This window comes from Cuculus canorus, chromosome 1 (assembly GCF_017976375.1).
Source record: "Cuculus canorus isolate bCucCan1 chromosome 1, bCucCan1.pri, whole genome shotgun sequence".
Taxonomy (NCBI): domain Eukaryota; kingdom Metazoa; phylum Chordata; class Aves; order Cuculiformes; family Cuculidae; genus Cuculus; species Cuculus canorus.
Window position 1 is genome coordinate 201,769,809 of NC_071401.1, and position 22,999 is coordinate 201,792,807.

At 44.3% G+C, this 22,999-nt stretch overlaps 1 protein-coding gene across 1 annotated transcript in view; it reads right to left on the minus strand.

The window, feature by feature from the left end:
• PROSER2 (proline and serine rich 2) overlaps positions 1 to 10,719 on the minus strand; it is a 29,376-nt gene extending 18,657 nt beyond the window's left edge. Inside the window, exon 1 of the mRNA XM_054056368.1 lies at positions 10,572 to 10,719. The gene's annotated coding sequence lies outside the window, so the exon portion shown is untranslated. The remainder of the gene's footprint in view (positions 1 to 10,571) is intronic.
• Between the last annotated feature and the right edge of the window lie 12,280 nt (positions 10,720 to 22,999).

Below are 22,999 nucleotides of genomic sequence, written 5' to 3' on the forward strand. Positions count from 1 at the left end.
AGTGCTTCTCCTTTTATTATGGTTCAAGAGGTGACATGAGAACCAAAGTCAAGTCTGCATTTCCAATTCAATTGGATTACTTCTCCTCCCTCCCCACCCCTGTCAGGTGAGGCTGAGAAACCGGAGCCTCCTGGTAAGCCGATTAGTGTTTCATAGCAGTCAGATAACATCTGCCAATACTGAGAAACAATTCCATCCTGCTGATAGTTTCCTCTCAGGAGACGGCTATGACATTACCTGAGGTACATACGAACGCTCCCTTGTCTATGCTGTAGCATCAACATGTGTCCTGTGGGAAGGCTCCCAAACAATGTAGCAGACTGCAGTCCAGAAAGTCTGGGAAGCATAATCCACACAAACAGAGTGCCAGGCTGCCACAATAAAAGCATCTGACAGCCTTTCTTAGGAACGGTAGGTTGAACGATTAAGATTTAGCCTTGTTTTCTACACAAAAAGAACATTCTTCCTCTCTTTTATTAATAACATTAGCTATAAATAGATAATGCATCCTCAGGATAATAAACTCAAGGTGATGCCGCAGAGGTAGAAACATACTTTTGATCCTGGTATTCAGAATCACAGACATGAGAGCACTGCTGCTGTACCTCTGGTTGACACATCCCCAGGTTCAAACCAAAAGGCTGTATTGCAGAAAGCTAAATCGGGAAAGAGCAGCCCCAGTCTACAGCATATCCTGCAACAGCAGCTCCAACTACAACAAACCCTGTGGCACTGAGTAGCTACACACAAACACACACACGCTAGAAAATATTTGTCATTTTTAGAAGACATTACCAGTGAAAATCATTACTCTTCTGAAATGCTACACAGAAACACACAGAAATATATATTTAATTTTTAGAAGACAAGACTATCAGAGAAAAACTTGACACCTCTGAAATTCACAGAAAACTCCCAACAACTTCAGATTTCATCCCAGGACTCTTAAGATTATATTCTGATTGAAAAAAAAAATAAAAGAGTATGATATTTCTAAAGAGGAAAGAGCAAGAGGCGAGTACTCCTACCGTTATCCAAAGTAAGCTAAGTATTATTTCTCATCAGCACTTTTTCAGTGCAGCATTGGTTTTCATCCAGGTATTCCCCGTATAAACTGGACACACTAAGTTTTTTCTGCCCCTCAGCAATGTATTGTAGTCAACCTCTAGATTTCTAGAATTATGGTCAAAACTGTGGACATTAAGACTATGTCGAGAGGTCATAGCTCCAGTTTACAATAGATATCGTAAACAAGACAATGTAAAGACAAAGTAAATGAAGATATGAAACCAAGTTACTAAGAAACCAATTAATGGGCCAAACCTTTGAGAGAGGAGAAAGCATTTAAGAGTACTGTCCTGCTTTTACCAACAGCAAAACCTTCGCATAATCGTGTCTCAGCTTCATAGTGGGCTATCTGCATCCAGGACAGCACAAACACCCAGATTCAGTAGTGATAAAAGTTGAAGCTACAAATTCTAAATAATAACAATCAACTTTGCTTCCACCAAGCTCCTGTTACTTATGTTGGAGCTCAGGCACAGATGTTTCACAAAGCCCCTGAGCAATGAATAAAGGCAGTGACTGCTGCTGGTTAAGAGAGCCACCAACACAAGGTCAAGCAGTAAGCATTATGCCACTGGTTCTGCGCCTGTGCTGTAAGCTGTGGCTTCTCTGGAGGCTTTACTCATTTCAGAAAAGCTTGGGAGCAGGTGTGCCAGCCTGCGAGTCTGAGGAAATGGGACAGGGCGCAGATCTTTTTTCCTTCCATCTTCCACATTAACTTCAAGAGTACACATCAATAAGATCGTAACCCAGTCGTATGGGTTACTTCTTCTCCCTTTTGCCATGTTTTTCATGCATTAAGGTAGAAACTCCCACATATTCGTACAGTGCCTACTGCATAGCTGATGCGAGGCTGCCCGGCACTGCAGCAATACACACAGCATGCTTTACAGACAAACTCCCCTCCATTAGGCTAACACAGAAGTTCCTTCACTCTTTCTATATCCCCTCTATTAAGTGAATTGTATATTTAAGATTGAAATCGCTGAGGAGCTAATGAATTTCAAGACGATCCCACTGCCTGCTTCAGTAGGATTGCCTCGGTAACAAGCCAGGGTTCAAAATAAGGTAACCATCCTCAGAGGGAGCAAGAACAGCAGGATGACAGGCGGCTGTTCCTCCTGACCTTCAGAGATGCATTAAATATGAAAGTTGCTCACAACAGGATTCGTTGCTTGGTCTACTTAACGCATTGCAGTAGGGGTTTTTTGCTTAGTTTAAAAGATGTGTGTCTGTACCATCAGGGTTTAATAAAACAAAAAAAGCAGACCACGACACGGGAGTGCAGAAGTGTGACAGGATCACTACCATTCAGAGATCCCAAATATTAAGTCAAAACGCATCTTAGGGCAGCTGTGATTCTATCAGCTGAAATGATCACTTCTTGGTTACATTAAAGCTCATCTTCATGAGATATTTAAAACAATACAATTCACCCACTAGACAAGTTTGTCAGAGGGCAGGAGAAGGAAATTGAAATGTTCTTAGGATAACATTGAATTTTACCTCCAAAGATTTAATTTTGCTCTAACACATGCACATAATTCAGACAGGCTGTATTAAGTTGCCATCAAAGATAAAGTGCAGTCTGTCATTTTAAAAAGGATATTTTTGTAGTTTTGCTGACTAAGATTACTTCCCCACTGAAGTTCAATGTTAGCATTTACAAGAGATTGTAGTAGAAGGAGACTGAAAAAATTGTTTATTAATAATCCTGTTTGAAGACTAGCTTAACAGGCAAAAAGATCAATCCTGCAAAAATGGAAGACATTTAGGGGCTAAAAGTCAACCACTACATAAGCCAGGAGCTGGAAGTCGACAAACAGAACACCATCATCCCATTTACTGCACTATATATTTAAGCTAAGTACAGTCAATTTTTAGAAAGTTATCATACATTTTTAAAAGGGCACAATATCAGTCTCCTTCCCTTCACTATACATACAACTTCTAGAACACTCTTCGCATAAAACATTTTTTAAGCTACGTTTCTAAGCCTAGACTGTACTGCCAGCGTCACAAACGCTTTGTTCTTAAACAGCTGTTTCTCAGCTGAATCAGAAGAACTGGACAGTGAACTTTAAGGTTTGTTTCATCTGTCAGCTGTCTACAGACATACCAATAGAATCATCGAATAGTTGGGTTGGAAGGGACCTTAAAGATCATCCAGACCCACCTCCTGCCATGGGCAGGGACATCCCACTGGATCAGGCTGCCCAAGGCCCCATCCAACCTGGCCTTGAACACCTCCAGGGATGGGGCACACACAACTTCCCTGGGCAACCTCTTCCAGTGTCTCACCACCCTCATAGTGAAGAAATTCTTCCTAATGTCTAGTCTAAATCTGCCCCTCTATAGTTTACACCCATTGCCCCTCATCCTATCACTACAAGCCTTTGTAAACACTCCCTCCCCAGCTTTCTTGTAGCCCCTTCCAGTACTGGAAGTTCACTATAAGATCTCCTCCGAGCCTTCTCTTCTCCAGGCTGAACAAGCCCAACTCTCTCAGCCTGTCCTCGTAGGGAAGGTGCTTCAGCCCTCTGATCATCTTTGTAGCCCTCCTCTGGACCCATTCCAACAGTTCCACATCCTTCTTACGTTGAGGATTCCAGAACTGGACACAATACTCCAGATGAGGTCTCACAAGAGAGGAATAGAGGGGCAGAATCACTTCCCTCACTCTTCTGGCCACACTTCTTTTGGTGCAGCCCAGGATACAGTTGGCCTTCTGGGCTGTGAGTGCACATTGCCGGCTCATGTCGAGCTTCTCATCGACCAGCATCATCAGGTCCCTCTCTGCAGGGCTGCTCTCAAACACATCATCACCCACCCTGTTACTGAAATAATGGATTGCCCCAACCCAGGTGCAGGATCTTGCACTTGGCCTTGTTGAACCTCATGAGGTTCTCACAGCCCCACTTCTCCAGTCTGTCCAGGTCCCTCTGTATGACACCACATCTTTCCACTGTGGCAACCACACCACTCAGCTCAGTGTCATCTGCAAACTTGCTGAGGATGCGCTCAATCTCACTGCCAATATCATTGATGAAGATACTAAACAGCACTGGTCCCAGTACGGACCCCTGAGGGGACACCACTTGTCAGAGGCCCTCAGCTCTGTCCACGCTGCCAGTCGTCTTGCACTCCACATGGTGCTTGAGTTTGGAGAGTTAACGATCTAGAAAAAACATCTGAAAGTACTCTGAGGTCATTTGAAGCGTTACCGTGTTTTATAAAAACGATGGTACAGATGCAGACAAGAGACCTGTACCTCTATCTGCCTCCAGCAGTCAGTAGCAGATGCTGAAGGAAGAGTACGTAAAACAAGGTAAGCAGGAGAATCCGCTCAGATTCCTGCACATTCCATTCCACTCTAGATTCCTAGAAGGCCACAGGGCTTCCCAAAACAGGCCAGGTATTTGTGTTGAATAACTTGATGAATTTTTCCTTCTACTAAGTGCTCCTGCAACATACCTTTGAACCTGCTGCACAAGATCACAGCCAAACAAACCTAGCTGGCCCACGAAATCTTCACAGAGCCATGGCTGTTACAAACAGCAAAAAACTGATCCAGTACAGTGGACATAGTTGTTCCTTATGGACAGAGCTATCAGCAACTGCATTCTTCTTATCTTCTCCCCTATGAGGACAGGCTGAGAAAATTGAGCATGTTCAGCCTAGAGAAGAGAAGGCTCTGGGGAGACCTTAGAGCTGGGGAGGACTTTTCACAAGGGCATGTAGTGATGGGACAAGGGGGAATGGCTTTAAATTGGAAGGGGGAAGATTTAGATTAGAGATTAGGAAGAAATTCTTCGTGATGAGGGTTGTGAGGCACTGGCACAGGTTGCCCAGGGAAGCTGTGGCTGCCCCATCCCTGGAGGTGTTCAAGGCCAGGTTGGATGGGGCTTTGAGCAGCCTGGGCTGGTGGAAGGTGTCCCTACCCATGGCAGGGGGGTTGGAACTATATGATCTTAAGGTCCCTTCTGACCTACTTCCAACCCAAACCATTCCATGGTTCTGTGATTCAATTTAGGAAACATAGAGTACATCCTTGAGCTTTAGTAGTAACCAACACTCTACTCTTGTGATATACAGTAAGATGTAAGGTCCAAGCTTTCTAGTAGAAGAACAAAGTCACGGCACTGTTTACATAGACAAATCTTACAAGTTGACCAACTGTAAGAGCACACAGGATGGCTGAAGAGGTATTGCTTTGCATGCATAAACCTTACAAAATCAGGCAGCAAATCCGTAAGCTGTTCTTACAGAGAAAGTCAAACCAAAACTGAAATAACAATTGATAACACTTGATATTTAGGAACCAAGATAAATGCAAACCAGGCAAAACAGTTGAATTCTGACTTTTTTCTCCATATCATAAGTGAAGATGCTTATGATAATGTGCCAATGCATTTTTATATGATGCATATTCCTTACCTGCTTATGAAAAAAAACTGTCTGAAACAGTCATGGCTATTTAACATCCAGTAACCAGGAAATGTTCCTGCCCTTGTTTAGAGAGGGACTGTCACCATAGTACAGCCAGCCAAATAGAAATGCTGACAATTAAAATAAGAACAAAAATGTACACAACTCCTCCCAGTCTATGACAGTATGGTCCTCTAAACCAGGTCAACAGCATTTTTTTTAGGTATCTTGTTGGATATCAGTTCTGATAGAGATTTTCAGAATGGCAGTAGAGTAGGTTTGAATAACGTTTTGCAAAGTGGGAATTCTAGGTACCCTCACAGCATCCTGGCAGCCCAGCACAGACATGCAGCTATTGCAGTGTTAACAGCCATGCAAGGCTCCCAGAATTCAAGTGAATTTAATTAAAAAGTAACAGCAGTATTTTGTTTTAATCTTTCTGTTTTCTGTGGTGTACTTGTGATAATTCAAACTTTCCTCTACAGGCTGGACTGTTACAAAATCCGTTAGTTTTAAAACTAAAAACAGATTCTCTCAGTTCTCTAAATCTGGAAGCTGGAGCCTCAAGAAATACACTGAATGTCATTCATACAACTTCCACTAGAATTTGCGAGAGCTGCCAGCAGTGAAATAATTAATCCTGTGTACATAAGTTTTTATAAGAACTAAATAGGCAAGGCACCAATTCAGTAAAACTTAAATCCAGCTGACTTCACTAAGATATTTCATCACACGCTTAAACGGGTTGCTGAATTGGATCTCAAATTAAGTGTAGCAACCACTTAAAAAGAAAGGAAACAATTGCAAACCAATGTTTTCATCACCTAAGTAATAATTCAATTACTACACTGAATTCTCCAAATCATGCATTGCTCAGAAATAATGCTTATGGTTACACCTTTGACCCTGTTAATCCAAGCTTCAAGATATCAGAAAAAGAGGGTTCAGTACTCTGCTTCATTCTAAACTGCTCAGCCTTCTTAGTTTTTTGAGACCCTACGCTTTAGGATCTACACCATCTACTGAACACAATCAAACCAGCGCAAGATGAGACCTTTTGCAAAGCCTGCATCATCATCACCTCACCACCCTCTCTGCAGTGTTTGGGAAATGCTGCTTCTTTTACAATAGAAAGTGGAATACCAATGCAGGATTTAGCGATGCTAAATGCAGTGGTCCAGCCTCAAGACAGACTTTATTCAGAAGAAGTCTGTGAAGCGGGTTCTCGTGTGCCTAATCCCTTGCAAGTTAACTGTTCCCAGTTGACTACATCAAGAACAGCTTCGGCTGAATGCTGCTGCCTGAAGCAAAGGAGGGCAGTGGCAAAGGTTTGTGCACAACAGTGTGGGTTAAATCACCAGAGAAGGTCCCCTGGAGTGCTCACATTTCCCATGCATTCACAGCAACAGAATCCTTCCCTGCCCCAACTAAAAATAAAACTACAGCCAGTGACAACTGCTTAACTTTTCTTTATCCTTGGGTAAGGCATTAATCTAATGAGGCTCTCACTGGTACTCTACAGTTAAGATTTTATGATCAGTATACACTTAGTGGAAAAACTATGTATGATACCCAGAGCTGTTGAGTCTGGTATTATAATGGGGATTTAAACACATCCAGGGGATAGCCTAGGTCTCCTCTGACTTCAAATGTCCTTATGCAAATTCCAACAAGAAAAGCATCCAATTCTTTTAAAGTTACCCTTTTAAAATCTCCCCTGTTAACATCAGGGTGGTGCTATCTATGTCTGCCAACACTTTAGAAACATGAAACAATTTGAGGCACAGACTCCTCTGTAATTAGTCAACTTCTGCCTTGTTACAGGTGTAGCATCACTGGGGTTTAGGGTTTCATTATGTAACTGCTGCTATAGTCATAGCAAAGGTGAACCAAATCCTGTTTTACAAAGTCTTTAAGACAGCGAGACAATTTTCAGCCCAGTACGGCCGTGTCACAGTCTCGCAGCTGGATCTTGGGTTGCTTTCCTGTGATTCTTTTTTTGTGGCTGCTGCGCTAGTATAGGGAGACATCTGAAGCACAAAGCAGAAGTGTTTACTTCAAAAAGCAACTAATTTCATTCCTATCTAAGTACATAAAGGTCTGCCTGCCCAAGGCAAACAGAGCAGAAAATGGCATTAGCAAAACAGAGTAGTAAAGTCTTGCCCTGGACTCTCCTTGGTACACGGATAATCAATGCACATCCAATTGAAAAGGATATCTTTAAGCAGTTAATTACATTGGAAATTAAAATTCCTTGCTTTTGTTTTTCAATTAAAAAAAAAAAAGGAGGAGGAGGGAGGAGTTGGTAACAGCAATTGACACAGCCTGACTAGCTTTGAAAGCTACATTCATACGCTCATTTATTTTCAAGCTCCATTATCCTAGAAGGTCACTCAGCCCGAGATGTGTGAACTGCTCAAGAGTTGTTCCAGTTACTACATCCAACCAGCAAGCTCCTCTGCCAATACTCTTGGTTAATATTTCTCTCAGAGGCATGCAGAGAAAAAGCAGCTATGACAAACAGGAGAGAAGTTTTAGTATTGACAAAAGAGAGCAATGCAATACAGAATCTCCCAGTTCCTTTCCTATGTCAGGTATTTCTTGTACTTTTAGTCATAAAACTTCATTTTACTCATTCACCCTCCAAACAAATCCTTGATAGGAAAGAAACAGCTGGAAAAATCTGTTCTGAGAAATATTTAGCATCTTCATTTCTTGGAGATCTATGAGCAAATTTGTTTGTTTTCCTTTTCCTGTTTAAACACCAGCTCCCTCCCTTAGCCGGTAATTATTACTGCAAAGGAAGGAGAAAAGCCACAGTCATTATTCTTTCTAGTAGTACCTGTACAATGGAGTCCATCTGCAATGCTGCATTAGCCAAGGATCCATAGAAGAGTCTTAAAATAATACCTTTTTATTAACTCAAGCCAGAAATTGTTAAAGCTTTTCAAACTAAGATGGTCTAAGGTTGGGAAAGCCTTTCCTTCTGTGCCTTTCATTAAAGGGAAGCTGGAAAGGAATAGCTGTTGCTTACATTTCTGATACTTGTAATTTAAAATCCTTGCAAAATTTTTAGAAAGATAGGAAAGAGATTTGGAGGAGGTTGTCTGTTTCATCTGCACGCTTGTTCCTGTGGGAATCAGAGTCACGGAACCATAGAACAGTTAGGGTTGGAAGGGCCCTTAGAGATCATCCAGTTCCAATCCCTGCCATGGGCAGGGACACCTCCCACTAGATCAGGCTGCCCAAGGCCCCATCCAACCTGGCCTTGAACACCTCCAGGGATGGGGCACCCACAACTTCCCTGAGCAACCTGTGCCACTGTCTCACCACCCTCATAGTGAAGAAATTCTTCCTAATGTCTAGTCTAAATCTGCCCCTCTATAGTTTACACCCATTGCCCCTAGTCCTATCGCTACAAGCCTTTGTAAACACTCCCTCCCCAGCTTTCTTGTAGCCCCTTCCAGTACTGGAAGTTCACTAATAAGATCTCCTCTGAGCCTTCTCTTCTCCAGGCTAAACAAGCCCAACTCTCTCAGCCTGTCCTCGTAGGGAAGGTGCTTCAGCCCTCTGATCATCTTTGTAGCCCTCCTCTGGACCCATTCCAACAGTTCCACATCCTTCTTATGTTGAGGATTCCAGAACTGGACACAATACTCCAGATGAGGTCTCACAAGAGAGGAATAGAGGGGCAGAATCACTTCCCTCACTCTTCTAGCCACGCTTCTTTTGGTGCAGCTCAGGATACAGTTGGCCTTCTGGGCTGTGAGTGCACATTGCCGGCTCATGTCGAGCTTCTCATCAACCAGCACCCCAAAGTTGTTCTCTGCAGGGCTGCTGTGAACCGCATCATCCCCCACCCTGTTACTGAAATCAGGGATTGCCCCAACCCAGGTGTAGGAACTCATGAGGTTCTCACAGCCCCACTTCTCCAGTCTGTCCAGGTCCCTCTGGATGATATCCCATCTTTCCACTGTGGCAAATGCACCACCAGCTTAGTATCCTTGTACCCCTCCTCTGGACCCATTCCAACAGCTCCATATCCTTCTTATGCTGAGGATTCCAGAATCAATCATCTCTTGCTACACCCCTGCACAGGACCAAGCACAGCAGAGCTCCGCTTTCAGCTGCCTCCTGCTAGTGCCGCACTAAAACAAAAACTATTTGGGAAAAACACCCCTGAGATCCTGGATTACTAAAAATCCTGAGAGTGTTTTTAAGGCTGTGGTTTGTTTTACATATACTAAACCTCACCTGAGCTGCCTAAGATTATGATCTCAAGAAGCACCATCCATCTCGCTCTTACAGACAGAAAAGGTATGGGGAAAAAGGGTTTTGAAATAGAAGTGATTTTAAACTGAAATAGAAACGGTTTAAACCAACAGTTTTTCCAACGGTAACATTAAACTGCAGACAGCCAGGAGAAAACAATGAGGAAGAATAAAGCAGCGCTTTGCCACCACCCGTAGTCAGTAATATCATACACACAAAGTTTAACAATGCACACGCACAAAACGTTTCCTTAACTGTAGTCAGTAACACCACACAATCCAAATTTAACAATGCACAGGCACAAAACCTTTCCTTAACTGTCTTTTCCTTTTTTTTTTTCCTAAAGTTGCCAAGAAAACCAAGTAGGAAAAAAGAAAGAAAAGACTTCTCCGCACAGCTCAACACAGAGAAACGAAGCTTCCCGTCCTGTAGCAAAGCGGTTCGTGATGGTTTTTCTCTTCTCCTCCTCTGCAAACAAAACCGAACCGAGTCCAAAGGAGCGCTCCAGAGCTGTGCGGGTCTGCGCTTCTTCGCGCGGGATGGGGATTCGGGGTGGGAGCGGGGATGGGCGCGCGGGGCTCCCGGGGCAGCGGGAGGCACCGGAGCCGACAGACCCGCGGGGTTACACTGAGCAGCCGCCGTCCCCACCGCGGCGACTGGAGCGACGAGGAGGGGAATCAATGAAGAAATCCATTAATGATTAATAAAAGCAACGCTGAACCGTTCCTATCAGGGACCGAGGAAGGCGCGGAGGGACGGGCGTGCGGGGTGGGGGGGAAGCGGGGATCCCGGGCAGCGGCACTCACCGGCGGCGGGAAGCGGCTCTCCCGGCGGGGCGATGGACGGGAGTGAGCCCGGGCGAGAGACGGCAGGTGGCCCCGGCGCCGGGCAGCCCCGAACTCATGCGCACTGAGCCCGTCCCACCCCCGGCGGGCGGTTAAAGCGGCAGCGGCAGCGCCCGGCGGGGACAGAGACGGCTCCGCCTCGACGGGGTGGGGCGGGGAGGGGTGGAATGGGACGGGACGGGATAGAAGAATGGGACGGGATAGAAGAATGGGATGGGACGGGATGGGATGGGATGGGATGGGATGGGACGGGATGGAACGGGACGAGATGAGATGAGATGAGATGAGATGAGATGAGATGAGATGAGATGGGACGGAACGGGATGGAACGAAACGAAACGGAACGGGACGGGACAGGATGGGATGGAACGGGACGAGATGAGATGGGACGGGACGGGACGGGATGGAACGGAATGGAACGAAACTGCTGGTCACGCTTCTTTTGATGCAGGCCAGGACATATCTGGCCTTCTGGGCTGTTGCCCAGAACACATTGCCGGCTCATGTTGAGCTTCTCATCGACCAGCACCCGCAAGTCCATCTCTGCAGGGCTGCTCTCAATCACATCATCCCCCATCGTGTACTGAAAATGGAGATTGCCCCGACCCAGGTGCAGGACCTTGCACTCGACCTTGTTGAACTTCATGAGGTTCTCAGAGGCCCACTCCTCCAGCCTGTCCAGGACCCTCTGGATGACATCCTGTCCTTCTGCTGTGGCAACTACACCACTCAGCTTGGTGTCATCCGCAAACTTGCTGAGGGTGCACTCAATCTCGCTGTCAATATAATTGATAAAGATATTGAACAGCACTGGTCCCAGTACGGACCCCTGAGGGGCACCATTTGTCACGGATCTCCATCTGGACTTTGAGCCATTGACCACTACTCTTTGAATACAACCATCCTACCAGTTTCTTATCCACCTTACTATCCACACATCAAATCTATCTTTCCAATTTAGAGAGAAGGATGTTGTGTGGGACTGTGTCAAAGGCTTTACAGAAGTCTAGATAGATCACATCCATCGGTTTACCCATGTCCACTGCTGCAGTTACCCCGTCATAGAAAACCACCCAGTTAGTCAGACAGGACTTGCCCCTTTAACATCCCTTCTAATCCAAACCATTCTATGAGTCTGTGATTCTCTGATTTTTTTTATCACACACAGACTATGGATGAATGAATTATTCAGTATATGAATCCTCTGTGTGTCAGAGGACTGGATGAAGTGACAGAGCCTGATAGAGCAATGTGGGTGAGCCATGGATGATTTGTACTGCATTGTTGTGCGTACTGCTCAATCTGTACCTTCTCACGTTGGTATTAGGTATGCTATTATTTAGTGGGCAGCCTGGTTTGGTGGGATGTTCCTGCCCATGGCAGGGGGGTTCGAACTAGGTGATCTTTAAGGTCCCTTCCAACCCAAACTATTTTATGATTCTATGTGTCACTGTGCTGTGTTGTTCTTGGTGCAAGAAAGCCTGAGAAAGAGAGGCAGTAAGCAGCTGGGGCCAGAGACTCTGTGTTTTTGGGGTGATGTAATTTGTTTGTTCAATGGTATAAAAGCTAAGCCCCTGACAGCAATGGTTCAGAGACCTCACCCATGAGTGGACACACTGCTTGGGGACCCCAGTTGCTGGGACAGCTTCTCCAAATCCTTGCCGTGAAAAAAAAAAAGGGCCCTCCCAGCAACTGTGGGTCTGGATGATTATAAAGAAGCAATTGATGATGTATCTTTCTTAATCACTGTACTTATTCCCTGTAGTAATGCATTGCTTTTAAAAGCTGTAACTGTTAACTTTATCACTACTAATCATTTGTTACCTTTCTTGCTGTAGTAAGTCGAGTAAAACTTGATTTCACAGAGTACTTGAGAGTTTGGGCTTCTCTGCTGATCCTGCTTTGCACTAAAAGTGCATTGTGTCAAAACACTTGGGCTCTCTGGGCAAGTCATGAAACCAGTCCACTCCCTCCCAGCCTGTAGTGAGCTACGATCTGAGTGGTTTGCTGTGCTGCCACATAGAATGGCTTGGGTTGGAGGAGAACATAAACTTCATCGAGTTCCAACCCCCCTGTCACGGGCAAGGACACCTTCCACTGGATCAGGTTGCTCAAAGCCTCATCCAACCTGGCCTTGGGCACCTGCAGGGATGGGACATCCATGACTTCTCTGGACAACCTGTGCCAGTGCCTCACCAACCCCACAGGAAAAAAATTCCTCCTGGTATCTAATCTAAATCTCCCCTCTTTCAGCTTAAAACCATTCCCCCTCATCCTATCCCTACATTCCCTGATAAAGAGCTCCTCCACAGCTTCCTCAAAGGTCCCCTTTAAGTACTGGAAGGCTGCTCTAAGGAGTCCCCAGAGCCTTCTCTTCTTCAGGCTGAACAACCCCAACTCTCTCAGCCTGTCCTTGTATGGGAGATGCTCCAGCCTTCTGATCATCTTTGTGCCCTCCTCTGGACTCTCTCAAACTTATCTACGTATTTCCTGTGTTCAGGACTCCAGAACTGAATGCAATACTCCAGGTGGGTACTCGACACCCTCTGGAGCACATCATGCCCCAGATTACATCACCCCTCAGAGCACCTTGTGTGATTTAACCTCATGTCTCTGCGCCCAAAGCACCACCAGAGGTTGCTCTGCTGAGGCCCTGTCCCCAGTGTTCCCCTGCTGTGTGCATGGGGTGGCAGACAGGTTTTCCATAGCCACCCTGTGAGGGTCGGCACTGTGAGGGGCGGCTGCCGCAGGCAAGAGGGAAGGTGGTGCCTTTGGGTCCCTTGGAAAACTCTGAGGGAAGATTCTGCCCAGCTCAGGACAGCAGGGATGGCCCAAATCATGAGCGATCATTTGCATTGGATCTGGTGTCTGTGGAGCTTGTCCCTCCCCTCAGCTACTTGGAAAGCTGTTTCTCCCAAGTAACAAGTGATATGATGGTAGAAAATGGCCTGAAGTTGCGCCAGGGGAAGTTTAGATTGGATATTTGGAAAAATCTCTTTACTGAAAGATTGGTGAAGCATTGGAACAGGCTGCCCAGTGAAGTGGTGGAGTCTCCATCCCTGGAGGTGTTAAAAAAATGTGTAGATGTGGCACTCTGAGACACAGTTTAGTAGGCACGGCGGTGTTGGACTGTTGGTTGGACTGAATGATCTTGGAGGTCTTTTCCAAACTTAATGATTCTACGATTCTAAAGGGTGAGGGTGAGAGAGGTGAAAACAGATGGACAGACGTGTCAGGCCATAAGAGACATAAGTCTCTAAAAGACTTCCTGCCCAAGACTCCCTCTTCATTGAGGACGAGAAAGGAGTTCATGTGATCTGTTCATCTGTGACACCCATATATTTAACAGCTCAATAACAAATACTGCCTGTTTGTACTCTTATTTATTGCTAGTATATCACCATACTCAGTGGGATTTATCAAGCAATCATGTCCCCTCCCTCCTTCATTGTGCAAGGGCACAGCAGCCATCAAATTAATTATTTGACTTATATTACACTGTAAAAATTTCAAGCCCTTCTTGGAAATCATTATTGCTCACCCATGCTGTGGTGGCAGAAATACTCCTAGAGCAAGAAGTACCTCAAAGTATGGTAGACGCAGGTGTTTCAAAAAGATGTGACCATGCTTGAAATAGATGGTGTAACAGAACAGGCAAAGTGTGAAACATCGGTCAGTGGGGGCTGGGAAATGGTAAGACCATTCTCAATCTGCAGCTTTCTCTTGAGCACCCTCCAAAGCTGCAGGAGTGGTGACTAGGAGGAAACCAAGTGGTTGAGATCCCAAAAAGATATTTACCTTACATAATTCTTGGTTATTTCAAAGCTAGTGTCTAATCATTCGGTCGTTCTGCAGACAAGAGAGATAAGGTATCTTCACCAGCTTAGGACAGGTTGGACAAATCATATTGTGAGGAAATGTGTCTCCAGTGGCTGTAGAGTGGTAAAGCCCGACCAGAATCCTACATGTCTCTCTTGTCTGGAAGCCTAGTTTATTGCTTGCTAATGTTAAACTAGATGAATCTCACCTCTATTTTTTATCCTTGGCTCTACCAACAACTTGGTACAGGATCATATGACTGTCCCAGATAACATCTGTTACACAACACTATGGGAGAGGAAAGTGCCTTATTTCATCAAGGAGGAAAGTGGGAGTGTTTTCTACTACATAGGGCGTGTAGACTTTGATTCAGGAAAGCATCATTCTTCAGGAAACATTTAATTCAAGAATATACTTAAAGGCAAGTGTGTACTTTACTGATTTCCAGTGTGGGAACAAAAATACACAGATGCAAAGTGCTTCGAGATTCATCACTGTGGGATGTTAGGTAACTTCCATGCGTTATTCTCACAGCAGGATCTCTAAGTACATGCTAGCTCGCCCTGCCTGAGCTAACGCTCTCCTTGCTAGAGGGACATCACCTTGAGGAAGACGTTACAGTTCCAGGGCTTTGACAGCTCCACAGCGTTATTTTCTTTATTTCTTGATTTACTCTCAGCACCTTGTAATATCAGGTCTAGTCTTACATTAAAAATGTGCTCTGTCAACATTTTCTATCCCAGGTGTGTCTGAAAGAGTTTTTTGTCCTTTTGATCATCATTTGTATATTTTTCTTTCCTTGTTCTTCAACATTACTGACTGCTGATCCCAGCAGTGGCTTTATTCTAGGAGAGCAACTGTGTGTTGACACATTCTGTCCTGAAGGTGGGGAAATTGTTGGTGCACAGTTCCAAGTACACAGCCCATTACTATGTATTATTGAGAACTTCCCACCCCTGCCCTGTAAAAACGTGTTGTACCAGTTTAAAAATATGTCAGGCATGCACCTCCTTCCCCTAACGTTAGTCATTAATTAACATGTGATACTGTCATTTCTGGTTGCTACTTAATAAAGCAAAACAGTATGATATGTACATTTCTAACTTCTTTCATACTCCAACGCTGACGTCACGACATACACAATAGTGTCAGTACAGCTCTGTGTACAGGAAGCCTGTTCTGCAGACCTTCTGGAAATGCTGCCCAAACCAGAGCCACTAGAACAAGCTCATGTTTGCAAAAATCCTCTTGGCAATCCAACTCCTTTTCCTTGCATTATGGGCCAAAATTCAAGTCTCTTCTCACAGAATGTGCTTGTTGTAATTACTAATGCAAACAGCTGAGACTAGACATGCTGAACTAGGCAACTGTGGTCAAAGAGGGTCTTATTCAGCTGGTTTGGACTTTCTTCACAAATAGTTTCCATTTTGGGAAAACTACACATTTTTCCCCTGCATGTGGCCTGGATTTGATAAGCAATTGGTAGAACTGAGCAGTCAGGAAGAGAATGCAACTTTCCTTTGAATTTGAGTAGGCTTAGAAAGCCCCGCAGTAAAATTCAGAACCCACTGGTGTGAGACAATGTATAGATATTTAAAAAACCCCACGTTTTGGAAAGCTGGTAATTTACATTTTGAATGTAAGGCAACAGATAAACAAAATAGGGAATAAAGGGGGACCGGGATACAAGATAGCAGTGAAAGAAACTGGGTTTAGCTGAAGTGGAGGCTGAGTTTCGCTTATGGTCGCTATAGTTGACTTAGTGCTGTGCTAAACCTGGTGTTACGATTGTTGTTTGTGCAAGAGGGGCCACTGGAAACCTCAATACAAGACCGTGTACAAAGTATCGTACAAATACCCAGTAGCGTAAATCACTGTTGTTCTTGTTTACAATCAGTAATCCCAAATGAGATACACTTCGTGACTCATTTATACAACTTTCCTTTGTGACCGACCACGTCTTTTTTCTGGCAAGGTACTTACAGCTAGAGCCAATGAAAGGCTTTGGTGTCACAGCGCTCCTTGCTCTATTGTGCCTCCCTGGCAGAATGGATTTCCAAGCAGAGAGATAAACTTGGAGTGATCCAGACTTTGGGATTCATCTGTGACTGAGCAGCAGGCTGATGTCCCAGCCCAGATGTCACTGCTTCCTCTCTTGTGCCACTTCAATGGCTTTTATGATGCTGTCACTTAGGTCTGTGTAGTGACCTAGATTAATACCAACAAGACAAACTGGCAAGACACAAATTGGATGGGTGGCCTGTGAGGTAGGTGAGAAATTGGCTCACAGGCCACGCTCAGAGGGTGGTGTTCAATTGTCTTTACTCAGGCTGGCATTCTGTCACAAGTGCTGTCCCCCAAGGATCAATACTGGGCCCCACACTCCTCAACACTGGATGATGGGATTGAAAGCATCCCCAGAAATTTTGCTGGTGACATTAAATTGGATAATGTGGTGGGCGCATCAGAAGGGAGAGCTGTCTTACAGGCACCTGGATGGGCTGGAAGAGTGGCAAGAAATGTATCAAGTCTAACAAAGGCAAGTGCAAGGTCCTGCACATGAGATAAGAGAACCCAAGAGCCCACTACAGGTCAGGATCTGTGTGGCTGGGGAGCAGCCTTGCTGAGAGGGATCTGGGAGTCCTGGTGGACAAGAAGCTGAATGCAAGTCATCAGTGCACTGTTGCAGTGGTGAAGGCAAATTGGATCCTGGGCTACATCTGCAGGGACGTTACTAGCAGAGATGGAGACAGGGTCATCCCACTCTACTCAGTGCTTGTCAGGCCACACTTGGAGTGCTGTGTCCAGTTCTGGTCTCTGCAATTCACGAAAGACACAGACTAGAGAGGGTCCAAAGGAAAGCCACAAAGATGATCAAAGGGTATTTAGTACCTCAGCTGCACTCAAATTCTGGTTTCAGCACCTAAATACTTTATTGAATCTAATCCTTCATCATTTCCTTCAGCAGATCCTACTCGTAGAGCAAGTACTTCCCTTTTTCTGTGTTTTGTGTGTTTAGAGGGTGGTGGGACTGCTTTCTGCTGGTTTTGCAGTATCTGGTTGAAAGTGTCCCAATTTTAGCAGGTTCCTATAGCATTAATGCAATAGAGAAGTACACCTAATAGCTGTTCTTTGGCTTCTACTATTTAAAACATCTGTTTTCTGACATTTGATGATAGTTTGTTCTCCTGTACATCCCAGTGAATATCAATAAGTTGTTATTTTCCATTGTCAAACTCCAACGAGTTTGAAATATATGCAACTTGTTTTCCTGCAGGGAATGGAGACATATGTCACTGAATTGTATTAATTGATAATCATATTATTTCCAAAGGGGAGGAGTGCAAGTGGAATCAAAGATATGCAGAAGATAATTTATTCTAAGAGAGCATAAACCAACAAAATACATCTATTTGGAAATAAACTTGTCTTTTTAAATTGTTGTTGTTTTTTATTGTTTAGAGTTTTTTTCTTTTTCTTTTCTTCTTTTAAAAAAAATCTGGTTTGATTCCTCTTAGAACTGAAAGTTAATTCTTCTAATGGTCTTCCATTGGCCCATGATATGATTCTGGATGTTCTTAATTCCGATTCCAAAGGACAGTGTGTCCTGTCATACAGTGAGCTCTATTTTGCTTTTGAGCTGCATTTTCTGTTTCAGCAGAACTCGATGGTTTGTGGAGAAGGACAGCAGCATGGAGGGATTCCTTATGTGTCATGTTTGAGGAAAGGACTTGCTGTTGTCATCCAGGATGTTCTATAACTGTTGTGGAAAGGAATTCTTGTAGGGTTATGGGCTCTGTCCAGGGTCAGCTTCAAGTCAGTGGAACAAATCCCGGTAATTTCATTAAGAGTTGCATGAGGCCTTTACTAGATCAAGAAAGGGGTTTAGACCTCTGTAGCAGAATGTAGACAGACTTCAGACATTCAAATTTCATCTGCAATCCAAACAATCTCTGCTTATCAGGCATCCAAACCTGCATCAGTCTTATCTCTGTTGGTGTCTTTCAGTTTGACTTGAAAGTTCACTAGATGCATGTGCTGTGTGAGGTGAACAGTAAATTTCAGCACAAACCTCACTTTGTTCAATGTCATGACTTACACATTTTCCGTCCTCAGCATCACTCAGGCTCAATGTGTCCACATTGTGTTTGGGGACACGGTGATTGTTACTTACGATTTGGGGTTTTATGTACTGTATCTTCACAGAAACTGGGCTGGTGGATAATCTTCGTGGTCCAGAAAGTGAGAGCAGAGATAAAAGCTTCTAATCAAGGCGTTAGAGCAAGGAGACAAAAAGAGGAGACAGAGATGGAAATCTTCCCCTCCAGACCTTCAAGGATAAATCTTGTATTTTACGTTACTATTGACGGATAAAAAATTCCCCATCATGGCAATCCTCTAATCCCACAGGACAAGGCTATTAGGGGATAATCCCAGCCTAAATTGCAACCCTGTGCTCAAGCATTGGTTCTCCTAATACTGTAACATACAATTACAGAACAAGGCCTGGAAACCACAGCCTTTGTTCTGCCTTATTGCTTAATTGTTTAATGAAGTATTCACTTCATCTGAGTGAGTGCTTTGTAATTTTGTACTTGTGTGCAGCTGGCAGTGGCAACAAGCAAAGAACAGGCTTTTTTTACAGAATAATTTGTTCTCTTGGTAAAAGAAGGTACCATTAAATGTATCAGGCTCTGGTAGTAAATAACGTCAGGGATGTCCGCATAAAAGAGAAATCTCACTAATAAAAGTGGGCAATGAAAGCACAATTGTTAGCATTTTCCCCTCCCCTTTTCCTCTTGATGCTGTGCAAAGACAGATGGCAGAGGTACTGTGACAATTAGTACCAGATCTTGCACTTACAGCTTGGTTTCTATGGTCTGGATGCTGCCATCATGATCACCTCTAAAAGTGGAATGGGAGAGGCATTCCTGAATGAAAAAAAAGCGATGTCAAAAAAGGCTCCCATCAAGATAAGAGCAATATTCAGGAACTTAAATAAGTGCAAAGTCATTATATATAAGTGCCAAATAGCATTAAACCAAGTTTATTTTAAAACCTTCTGTAGGTTTCAAGAATAAAACAGTGAACCCGTTCTACTCTTGAAAATATTCCTATGCTCAGGACAGTATGTCAGACTCCAGCTTCCAAGGAATTCCTTGGTTAAGATCAGGTGTTCAGACACATCAGTTCCTTACCAGCTATTGGAGCTCTGCGTGCCTCAGCATTTTGGGTGTTTTCATCTTTTGAAGCATTTATTTCTCTTTATAACTGTAGAGGGAACTTAGACAATTAGCTCTGGGCTTGGATATCATTTTTGGCTGTGGACCTAAACTCCTGACACTGGATATCAGGAAATTTGCAACAGGCTACTGAGAGAATATGACCCTGGGAAGAGGAGAAAATGGTTTGAATGCTGGAGGCTTTTTTGAGTTCTAGCTGTGCAGGGTCTCTTGCAAATGCTAAATGCCAGAGTAACGTTGGCAGTCTTTAATACAGAGCTTTTCTTTACTAGCTTTAGAAGAATTTTGTGAATAAGATTGGTTCAAACAGAACAGGTGAGGCTGCCTGTGGGTTAATCGCTTCCTCTCTTGCCAGCCCTGCCTCTTGGGTGGTAATGCCTAGGGATGCAGGGATGCTTTGCTGGTTCTCACTAGGAAGGGTGCTGCTTTGCTGAGACCACGCTGCTAGACGAAGGCAGCAATCAGAGGTGGTTTACAGTCAGTTCCCTTCTTGTTTTCCATGCAGACCCTGGTATAGGTGCTGTTCTTGTGAAGTCCATGGAATGCAGATGGTGGGAAGGAAGCCATCACGCAGTAGCATTTGGCATATCAATAAACTGTATGGAATAGGTATACAAATAGGTATACAAACCTGTATGTATATGGTAGGTACATGTTAATGCATTGTTTTTGGTCCAAAAGAGGTGACAAATGCATGGCTTGTGACTGTTCCACTTTAAAGGAAGCATAGTGCAAACTTTTTGTTTATCAGGACACTTTTAAACTATTTTGTTCTCATGAAGCGACCATTTTCAACATAATTTAACGAACCATTACAGGCCTTTTAATCAATTATAGTCATTAACCTTGCCCGGGGTAACGGAGGGCAGGATTTTCATTCAGTCTGTCCTCTAGGCCTGTGTTCAAGATCACAAGACTGTCAGAGCCAACATCATTTCAAGGACCAACAGGAACAGCACTGGCTCACAGCCATCATTTGTACCTTTACAACGCTGACGGGTTCCTGCCTGTGCCAGTGTACAGAGACTTCTCAGGCTGTTTTTTATCTGTGCCCACTCCAAGCTGCCTCTGTGATCTGTTCTTGCAGTTAGAAGAGCTAAAGCAAGGGAAGACCCTGGTTCCTTTGCCTTTAAGGACATACCTGCCAGATTTTCTGTAGGGAGTTTCCTGCAGAGGGGCTGAAGCAGAGCCAGGGATCTGACTCAGGGCCACTCAAGACACCTCTTCGGATGTCACGAAATAGCCACAGGGCGGTCGTGAATCAGTGCTGAGCAGTCTCACTAGCACCTGATTTCTTAATAGCTTCCCATATATACTTCTGTTACCAGCTATTTTTGTATCTTCTACACAACCACTGCCTTAACAAGAACTCTCTGACCTCATAAAAGAATGGGGCTTTTTAATCTATATGAAAATGCTTGCATAATCTTTTGTTTAAATCCCTTAAGATGTAAGTTTTTAATTAAGAAGAAAAACCTAACTTTGCTTAAAGCTGATATTCAGTATCTTTTTCCTAGAACGAACATTTTAGCTTCTTTGAAGAAAAGATTTCTAAACAGGTTGTAAAAATATTCCTTTAGCACATTTTTGGCTTAAAATGCTGTCCTGCCGGGTCTGTTATTATAGATGCTTATCACTCTCAGGTAACATTTGGGTTTTGTTTCAAAGTTTCAGCTGCTCGCTTTCAATGTTACTACTGGGGGTGGCTCAATATCTGTGGCTATAGATGGTCATGGTCTGAAATGGCTGTTGTGTGAACCAGCTTCAGCCCCACGCTTGAAGTAGAGAAGGATCAAAAGTGGCGGAGAGGAAAATGAAAACAGAGGGCACAGACCACCTCTCTCTCAGCTGTGTCACAGCGCAATTGTGCAACGGGACCGAAGGATGTCTAGTGGAAAAGGCATTGAATCATGACTGTCAGGGGTGATTCTGCATAGTAAAAATAGATGAAGTGGTTAAATTACATCTTCCACTCAGTCTGCTGGTGAGAGTTGTCCTGAAGCTGCCAGGCATAAAGCTGACATAACCTTTACTCCATTATCACGGCTCCTGGCGGTTTGGTCTGGGCTGGACCCTGCTTTTCACCTTGCACGCTTATCGGTGTGCTTGTTGACCTAGCTGGGTTCACTGCATTCCAGTGCTGGTCACTGAATGTTATTTGAGTTCATCTGCAACTTTAGCCCAGCCCGGTATACTGGATCTTTTGATATTTGTAGTTGTAGGCTTTTGAACGATGCAATTGTTCCCCTTTTTCTACAGCATGGGAACCAGGGGAGGTCTGGTGTCTGGTTAACTTGAGCTGATTACCAGTGTTCCCTGAAATTCCAAGTATTATTAATGGTATCATTATGGGTGGACACTCTGTGTTACTTTTCGTGAAGCCAGGTGTAAAGCTGAAGCTCAGATAGAGACACCTGGCATTTGTATTCTTTAATATTTACAGTAGTCTAATGATCACCATTGCAGACTCCTGCAAAGTGTTCACCTGCCCTGAGGGATGGAATGACTTGGCAGGATGTCTGCATTACAATTGGAATATTGTTCTTGCTCAGAGAGGACCTGAGAGAATATTTTTGCTTTGTTCCTGCTGTGCCTTGGCATTTACAGTCCCTCTGGACTAAAACAACTTCAGCACTCTTCTTCTCTGCCCAGCAGTGTGACAAGTCATCACCAAGCTGTGAGTAGAACAGGTGCTTAGTTTTTATCATTTACTGCTTTTAGCTACAGAGACCTTTGTAGCTTTCTTTATAAGAGGGGAAATTGAGTCACTGAGAGGAGAGATGGTGTGACTCAGTTCCCCTGTTAAGGAGGGTGGAAGAGGCAACGCTGAGATCCTGGCTGGTCGAACTCTGGCTAGGAGACACATCCTCTCTATATGCCCTGAAAATCTGGGGCATGAAGGCACGATTGTCAGCCTCTGCTCACCTCTTCTGCCTGACTTCCCAATCTAGTCTCCTGTAAGGTCTTTGTGAGTCACTCGTTCCCTCCAGAACCTCCGTCTCAGCGACACAAACTCATTTGAATCTAAAATTAAAATCCCTAGGAAGACAGGAACAGCCAAGCTTTCCCAGACAGTGCTCTGCTGAGCAGTCCAGGTCCCCAAACACATTTGTATTGCTCACGGGTGTATTTCTTAAAGCAGAACAGGGTCTCCTCTTGCTTCCAAAAACCTTCCTAGGGATTACATCTTGTCTTCCAAAGCGATCAGTGAGGGTGCAAAGGCAGGGGCTGGAGGGAAAGGGAAAGTAGGAGAGAGGGTAGCTTAAACTCATGGTTGCATGACTTCCAGGAGTACCTTCTCACACGTGTTTCGGAGAGCTGCCTCTT